Here is a 9,724-nt window from a genome sequence, read left to right on the forward strand (position 1 = left end):
ACAAAATTTAAAAGTCGTTAGGTTCGATTTGTGCGGTCTTTGGAAATAAAAACCATACGTTTAGATAGATATTACAAATCTGTCGAGTCAATTTTCATTTAAGTACCTACTCGATCGTGGAAACTTTTCGGTAGATGATTTTCTAAACTTATGTCTATATCCAGGAGTACGCGGTTGAACTTCGAATGGCAACAAATTATTAAGTATTACAATCACAATGTAATCGGGAACTATTCACTCGACTTCATTTGGTAAAGGAAATATAGTTTCAGCATTATTAAATAATGTATTGAGTGACTCCACATTATTCAACGTCATCATGTTGTATCAATATTTTGGAAAATGTTACCATGCTTAATGTTCGACTTCTATATTTGTTAGATATTCTCATGTACCAGTGTGATTTATGTTCTATTTCGCTCATGAACTTATCAAATCTTCAAAGCTGTAAGCTTCTACAACTTTCCTAAACAATATACATAACCAATTAAAATAATTAATTCATGAACTATTTAAACAAAAAATTAAAATAAATATTAATTTTTTATTTCAGTAAGTCTTTAAAATATATAATTAAATAAAATAATTATTATACTATTTGATTACAATTATATGAACAAATTAAAAGATCGTGTACTCGATCCAGCCTGTGAACTTCCACCAGATTCATGTCTCAATCTGATTACGATACTGTGAACAAATCCTGTGTGTAACAATGAAACCATGGTGAATAGCAACTATCTCGAGAATAATGTTTAAATGTAAAAAAATTGATAGAGTTTCGGCTTATTGGGAACTAATGAATTTCATTCTCTAAATATTTTATGAAAGTAGAAGATAGTAGTACTAGTTATGGAACTTTTAACATTTTAACATGCTTTGTTTTTCGTTCTTTTCAAACTACAAACAAGTTCATTAATCATTTAGGTATACAAGCAATTATTTTTCTATCCAAACCATAACTTATAAGTGTATATTAAGTTTAAAAACAACAAATAAAAGAAAGAACAACGAAAAAATGACTTGAATGGGAGTTTGAGACTTGCTGAAAGAAAAGAGAGAAAGAGGCAATTCAGGTATAAATTAGCATACTAACACGCAAAGGTGACTGACGATTCATTCAGAAGGGCAGACAAGCGTCAAATGTTAGGGAAATGAAAGTTTATGTTGAGGGTTCTGAAACTTTAGACGTGATTTGTTGATATAGTTTGTTGAATTATGATTTGGATTGTTGAAAATATATGTTTTTTTCATTTCATATAATTTTGGAATAATTTTAGTTTAGTTTAGATATCGGGTGATGACATGTGTTGTGAACTTGTTAATAAAATTAATGTTTTCGTTGTTCTTTTTTTTATTTGTTGTTTTTAAACTTATTATTTATTTATGAGTTGCGGTTTGGATAGAAAAAATGACTGCTTGTATGCCTAAATAATTAATGAACTTATTTGTGGTTTGGAAAGAACGAAAGACAGAACGTATTAATTGGGTGGAAATGTTAAAATTACATAACTAGTAATACTACCTTTTACTTTCATAAAATAGTTAGAAAATATACAAGTTCTAATTCCCAGTAAGCCCAAACCCTATCAATCTTTCACATCTAAACATTATTCTCGAGATAATTGTTACTCACCGTGATCTCACTATTACACATAAAATTTGTTCACAGGATCGTAATCAGATAGAGACACGAGTCTGATGGGAGTTCACATACTGGATTGAGTACAATCTTCTAATTTGCTCATAGGATTGTAATCAAATATGATCATAATTATTTTATTTAATTATTTATTTTAAAAACTTACTGAAATCAAAAATTAATATTTAATTTAATTTCTTCTTTAAATATTTCATTGATTATTTTGTTTGTTTAATTAATTATTTAGTCACAGTTGTATTTAAAGGTCGATCGACTGGCTTTCGAAACCAAAATAATAAGGAATCAATAATTTGGGCAAAAAATTGCATGTCCTTCAACGGACAGAAGAACCATAGGAATGATCGACGGAGTATGACTATATGTTCCTCATCGAATTCTTCCAATACCGATACAACGTAACTTTTCCCAAAATGAGCTTTCATGATATTGTCTAGGTGGTACTCCATTCTGAAAAAATAATACACGTTAAAAACATTTATAAGAAATTATCAACATTTATTATATTTTAAAATTTTAAAAATCAAATTACATTCATTAGTACGTAAGAAATAAAATCATTTTCTCGCACATTAAAAAGAGTAAATAAAAATAAAATAATACATAAATTGAATTAAATTCAAGAAAAAAATACATACATGAATGAGCAAAAAAATTAAAAGAAGAAAAAAAGGAAAAATAAATTATGGGAAACGAATTAGATTAGAATTTTTTTAAAAAAATTATAAGATTCAAATTTTGTTCTCTTAAAAAGAAAAAAAAATTTCGGGCCGGCCCGCTCGGACCCAAACCCGGACCACAACACGAGTCCAAATCCGGACCCGGAAGACTTTTTCGATTTCATTTTTATTTATTTTTCTGAATATTTTATATATTAATTTTTTTATTGAAGTTTTGTGAATATTTTAAGAAGTAATTAAAGTAAATATTAATTTTTTTTATTGAAGTAAGTGTTTTAAAAAAATAATTAAATAAAGTAGTTAAATATTAAAAAATGATAAGTGTTTGATTTTTTAATTTGTAACTTAAGAGTATATTTGTTTTTTAAAACAAAATTATGCTATTGTAATTTTATAAACAATTTAAGGTTATTTTTGTCTTTTAACCTAGAAAAGGCTATTGTGAAGATTGGCAAAAATTTTGGATTAAAGGGCTGAAGTGACCATGTGACCTAGCCATTCTTAAAAGTACCCCATGAAACAAGAGATGATTGTGCTATTAGGGCGTATATTCAATTGGAACTTTTGAAGTTCTTGATGATTTTTTTTTTAAATGATAGCTTCTGTGAATTTTGTGGATTTTTTTTTTTATAGATTTGTATAGAATTAGTAGAACTTTTTCGTAAATTTGTAACTTTCATTTTAAATTTTAATGGATTTTTGTGAAATTCAAAAGACTTTTGAAAACTTTCATTTAAAATAGAATTCACGTGGATTTATTACAATGGTGTAAAATTCTCACATACGAGGTGTTGGTTCTTACAATTCCCCTCCTTGGATTTATTATAATGGTGTAAAATTCTCACATACGAAGTGTTGGTTATCACAATTCCCCTTCTCCTTTTCATATAATAAAAAAAAATAAAAGAATAAAAATTTAGACCTTAATTAAATGGAAATAAAATAATTCATAGAAAAAAATAAATTTTAATCATACCTCTAATGTTCGTAGAAGGAAAAAGAAAAGAATGTTGGAAAAAAAAACTTTATTTTTTTGTGAAGTCTTCCAAAATCTCGTAATTAATGAGAGACAAATTTTGAAATTTTAAATGAGAACTTTTTGCTTAAAAGTTAATACTCCAGAAACTTTTAGAGACTTTTTAAAATTCTACAAAAGTTTCAATTGAATACACTGTAACTTTTTAAGGGAGAGTATTCAATTGAAACTTTTAATGACTTTTTGGGATTTAAAAAATTTAACGTTATTCAATTGAGATTTTTTGAGACTCTTTAAAAGTATTGATGTATTTAATTGAGACTTTTTATGGGCTTTTAAGAAATCTCTAAGAGTCACGGTATATTCAATTAAAATTTTTATAGAATTTTAAAAAATTTCTAAAAGTTACTGTGTATTCAATTAAAACTTTTGAAAAGTCTTGGAGCATTCAAATTTTAATGACTTCTACAGACTTTTATAAAAGTTTATGAAGTACCAATTTTAAATAGAAAGTACTCATATAAAATCTTAAAATTTGTCTTTCATTAATTACGAGATTTTGGGTGACTTTCACAAAAAATGTTTTTTTTTTTAAATCTTTCTTTCATTTTTCCTTCTACGGACAGTATAGTTAAATTTTTTTTCTTTTGATTATATTTATTTTTATTTATCTCTCTCTCTCTCTATTGTTTATTTCTATTTTATATGAAAAAGTTAAATTAGATTCTTATAACTTTATTTTTCATTCATTTTTTTGGTGAAAAATATTTAATTTTTTATTAAATTATAAAATTTTATATGAAAAATTTATAATTAAATTTAATTAAATTGACTTTTATTCATTTTTAAAATTATATTATATTAATAATATTGAATATTAAATTTTTTGTTTATTATATATATATAATTTTGATTATTATTTATTTAATTAAGGTCTAAAAATTTATATTCTTTTAAATTTTTTTTAATCATATGGGAAGAAGGAACGGAAGAAAAAGGAAAATTGTGGGTATCAACACGTCATATGTGAGAAATTCACACCACTGTACTAAATCCATATGAATTTTATTTCAAATAAAAATTTTCAAAAGTCTTTTAAATTCTACAAAAGTCCATAAAAATTTTAAATTGAAAGGTCATAGAAATCTACGAAAGATTTTTCATTAATTCCATACAAATATATAAGAGATCCACAAAGTCCACAGAAGTCATCGCTTAAAAAAAATCTATCAAAATTTTCAAAAATCCCAATTGAATACACCCTCCTTAGAGATTTCTTAAAGGTTCCAATTGAATACATCATACTTTTAGAGAGCCTAAAAAAATCTACATTGAAAATCTCTAAATTTTTTAAATTTCAAAAAGTCATTAAAAATCTCAATTGAATAAATCCTCCTAAGAATGTCAACAGGAATGATCTCCTAAGCACCGTGACAAGTCACACCATTTAATTGATGAATAAGAGTGTGTTATGTCACCGGTACTTAACATATGCTAAGCACGGTGTTTAGAAGACCATTTTCGAGAACATCAACATGATTAAAGGAAGTAGACCAAACTCTTATATGTTGATTAATATTTTCACTTTATCGCATAACACGTGCTTATGGAAAACAATAGATTTGGCGGCATATGCATTGGAAAAAATAGTGAATAAACCTAAGGGAAAATTGTAGTCGAGGTACCAAATATTTCGTTTATTAGCAGACTTTGCCCAAACTTTTTGTTTGTGCCACTCACGATGCCAAACCTTTCAAAATATGAACTGGGGGTTCAAATGGATGGAAACCGTCCGTTTGACCATTAGTTGACCAAGAAAAATAAATTTTGATCTATTTTGACTGAATTAAAAAGGGTAAAATGGTATATTTAGAATTAACATTATTTTTCTATATTATTAACAATTAAATTAAACTAAAAAAAGAAAATAGAAAATAGTCAATCTTCATCTTCTTCCCTGACTGCACCCGTACCTCACCTCGACTATAATCTGAAGCCGTCAACTACCCAACCCCGGTTGCCCATCTCTGCCCAAATCCGCCGACCCCCATAAATTCCACAACGTCCAAGACCTTGGCAATCCACAATCCATTCGAACCACCTTCTTCACCAAAATCAAAACCACTCCAGTCAACCGCCACAGCTACCGCTGGCAACCACCACTACCCACCCAAAACCACCATCACTAGACTGCTCCACCTCACCTACCCAACATCGGCGCCATCCACCGACAGTAAATATGAGGATAGCACGAACTATCATCCACCATCCACTACCCACTTATCCACTGTTGATCACCACCGCCACCTCAATTCAAATCGTGCTTCAATTTCACCTGAATCCATATCCTTCGCCGACCACCCCCATCACCATCCACATCATCGCCACAACCTCCAGCCCAATGCCTCCTCACAACTAGGCATCACCACCGCCTAAAAAACAGTAGTTCCCTCAAGCATTCAGAGTGAAATTGAACCTTTAGCTCACTCAAGCAATCCAACATTCACTCGACCATCACCATCAAACTGCCACCATCACCATCATTTTCCTTAGCACCACTTTCATTCACTAAATTAACCATTTATACCACAACAATAGCAAATCATCAAAGTCAAACCTGACTTCAAAATCAATTTTGGTTGTTTCAGATCCGACGTAAAGAAAATTGTCACTCTTTCGTTCTTCCATTATTGGTGGCAGTGGTGGTGGCGATGACTTTTGGCGGGATAGCTGTGGTGGTCAATAACCTGGGTAGAGGTGGTGGCAACTTTGTAGTGATGATGGCGTTCGGCGGCCTAGGTTGTGGCGGTGGCGATGACTTTGGGGCAAGGGGTATTTTGTGGGAATGGGGAAGAAAGGGTTAGGTTTGGATGGTGGGTTGGTTTTAATATTTTATTTTTTATTTTATTGTTAAATTATTAATATAATATTATATTTATATAGATACCCCTTTTACCCGTTGAAATTTATTCAACAGTTGGTCAAACCATTGACTTATAGTCAACTAACGGAGAAATTAATAGAAGCCATCAATTTGAACCCCCGTGCATATTTTTGAAAGGTTTGGTACCGTGAGTGGCACAAACTAAAAGTTTAGGCAAAGTCTGTTAATAAACGAAAGGTTTGGTACCGCTGCTGCAATTTTTCCTAAACCTAATTAATGCTAAAAGGTCACAATTATACATGCACTGACATACTGTAATCCCGTTCTCGAATTGGGTTTGAGCTCGAGGTGAGATTTGGATTAAATCAGAGACTATTAGGGTCCGTTTGATTGTAAAGATGAAATTTGGGCAAAAAGAACACGAATTCCAGGAAATTGAATTGCCTAAAAATTGTTTTCCTGAAAATTGTAAATTATTGTGTTTGATTGGTATAATTTTTCACGTGAAAAATGTTGAAATAAAAGTATTTTTTGGTATTCGTTTGGTTTTGTTTTATTTGAAAATTGTCGATTAAAGGGATATATTTGACTGATATTGGAAATGAAATTTGTTTCCATTGCTAAAAAAAAAAATTTCAAGAAAATCATCTATCTTTTGATTTTCGTTTGACTTTGTTTTATATGAAAATTTAAAGAAAATATTTTTTTACAATAATTCTTAGAATTTATTCATTGTCAACAAAAAAGAAAAAAAGAAAAAGAAAAAAGAAAGTTGCTACAGTAAACCGAAAATTGAATTCTCACCATATTTTGGTGAGAATTCATTTTCATTCAAAATATGGAAAAAGTCCATGTGGCACCAAAATGTGGAAAATGAATTCCTTAAAAAATTTTGCCAATCAAACACCCAAAAATTGGAAAGTTGGAATTCCAATTCCATTTTTCATGGAATTTCACTCCTATCAAACACACCCTTAGTAATGACAAAATAAAGTTTAATAATCAAATATTTTGTCACTGATTATTCGAATTGTTGGCATTGAAAAGGTGACAGAAGGTTTAGATACAAATTAAAAATTAATTAGTTTTATTTTAATACTAATCTAAAAACTCTGAGCCGTTGGGTACCCCTTTCCGCATTGTAACCGAATACCTGTTAAAACCCGCCCTTCAATAAAACACCCTAATTAAGCCCCTGTTTGGCCCTTTAAAACTTTTTAATTTAATTTAAATTTCTCTCTCTCTTATTTTTAATCACACAATCTTCAATAAAATAATATTTCACACAAATAAAAAACTTTTCATTCTTTTGAGATCATCCATTTTTCCAAAAAAAGAAAAAAGAAAACAATGTTCCCCCGTTATAAATCCAAATAATTGGGGCCAAACGGATACACAAAACAGGTTAATTATATGAATGGTCACTGAACTTTGCCCTATGTTACTACTTAGTCATTGAACTTAAAAATGTAACTCAATGGTCACTGAACTTCACCAAGTGTTATTACTTCATAATCGAACTTAAAAATGTATCTTAATGGTTACTGAAATTTGCACCGTGTTACTAATCCATCACTCAAATTGAAAAATCTGTTAAGTTCAACAAACGAGGTCAAGTTGAGTGGTGGATGGGTAACACGGTGCAAAGTTCGGTGACCATTAAGATATATTTTAAAGTTCGATTGTGAAGTAGTAACACTTAGCGAAGTTCAGTGACCATTGAGTTACGTTTTTGAGTTCAGTGACTAAATAGTAACATAGGGCAAGGTTCAGTGACCATTAAGATATATTTTTAAATTGAATTATTAAACCCTTGTTTGAGTCTCATTCTTTAAAAAAAAAATACATTCTTAAACAGTGATTTGATATTATTCAACCACACATTCTTCAATAAAATAATATTACACACAAATTCAAAATTTTTCCTTATTTTTTAACTACACATTTTCCATCAATATACTTTTCAAAAATTCATTTTATCCCTCAAAATGGGGATCAAACAAGGGCTGAACTTTTTAAATCGACCTCTATGAGGAAAGAAATCAAATAAAATAAAGGGAAAAAAGAGGAAACAGAAAATCAGAGGCCTATAAATTAAATAAAAATAGAATTGTTGCTAATATTCATCCATCAAAGTGAAAAAGTACGTTTGATTTTTAGATCAACTGGTATCAGTTCACCGTATCTCAAACTCCGCATAAATAGATTGAAAGAGAAACAGTTGGAACACTAAAAGAAATTGACAAAGAAAAATTAAATAAAAGTACAAAAATGTTCGAATAGTGCCAATGTAAATGAGGTCGATTTGATTTTTCAGCTATGTTACTACTTAGTTATTGAACTTAAAAACGTAACTCAATGGTCACTAAATTTCACCAAGTGTTATTATTTCATAATTGAACTTTAAAATGTATCTCAATGGTTATCGAACTTTGCACCGTGTTACCCATCCATCACTCAAATTGACGCTATTTGTTGGACTTAACGGATTTTTCCATTTGAGTGATAGATGGATAACACGGTGCAAAGTTCAGTAATCATTGAGTAACACTTGACAAAATTCAGTAATTATTGAGTTATATTTTTTAAGTTTAGTGACTAAGTAATAATATGAGACAAAGTTCAGTGACTATTCATATAATTAACCCTACACAAAACGGGAAATTTTTATAAATGGCCTGCTACTATTCACTTTTAGTAAAATGTCTATAATACCCTTAATGAAAGGATTTGTCATATTTTGCACAAGATGTCCTTAATTTATTGGGATAGTTCTAAATTCTTCTATTTCTCTCATTTCGAGTTTTAATATATAATTCCATCCTTTGATCTAATAAATTAGCATAATCTGTAATATAATTGTCATGTAATTTACTAAGATTATCATATTCTTTAGATGAAATATCCATAATCTCTAGTTGAGAAAAAATATTTCTTATTTTTTCCAATAATTTTTCTAACAGATTATCTAATCCTTTAATTGTATAACCTGGCATTATTCCGATAATTCCTTGCAAACTTTATGAATAATAATAACATGTTATATAAGTTTTTTGTAGACATGAAAAGTAATAATCCCTACGATTTTTTCAAGATATTAGAAGAATTCTTTCTAAATTTATCAAAGACAATAATTTTACCTTACTTTTGATCTTAAATCTGTATTCTTAGAATTGAGTGACCTTCAGGCTCTGAATCTGCAAACTGCTCCCTCAAACGGCCTCTTGTCTCAATGGGAATTCTGCTATTTCAGCTTCTTGCCCTCACTGTATCTTTTCTTAGAATTAAGAGTAAAGATTTTAAGTAAAGAAAATTCTTTCTTTGTTAAAGTAAGAAAGAAATTATCTTTTTCAATCTATCAAGAATTTATGGGATAGAAAGTTTAGAAACTCATATTTTTCTGATATCAAAAGATTGTGATTTTATTTCTATAATAATTTATACAAGATTTCTATTGTATACAAGGGGTTTTCAGAAAAACTGGTTTTGAAAAACTTAAGGAAAGAGAATGGTTTCTAACTCGA

The sequence above is a fragment of the Olea europaea genome, chromosome 16 (genome assembly GCF_002742605.1).
Source record: "Olea europaea var. sylvestris chromosome 16, O_europaea_v1, whole genome shotgun sequence".
NCBI lineage: Eukaryota > Viridiplantae > Streptophyta > Magnoliopsida > Lamiales > Oleaceae > Olea > Olea europaea.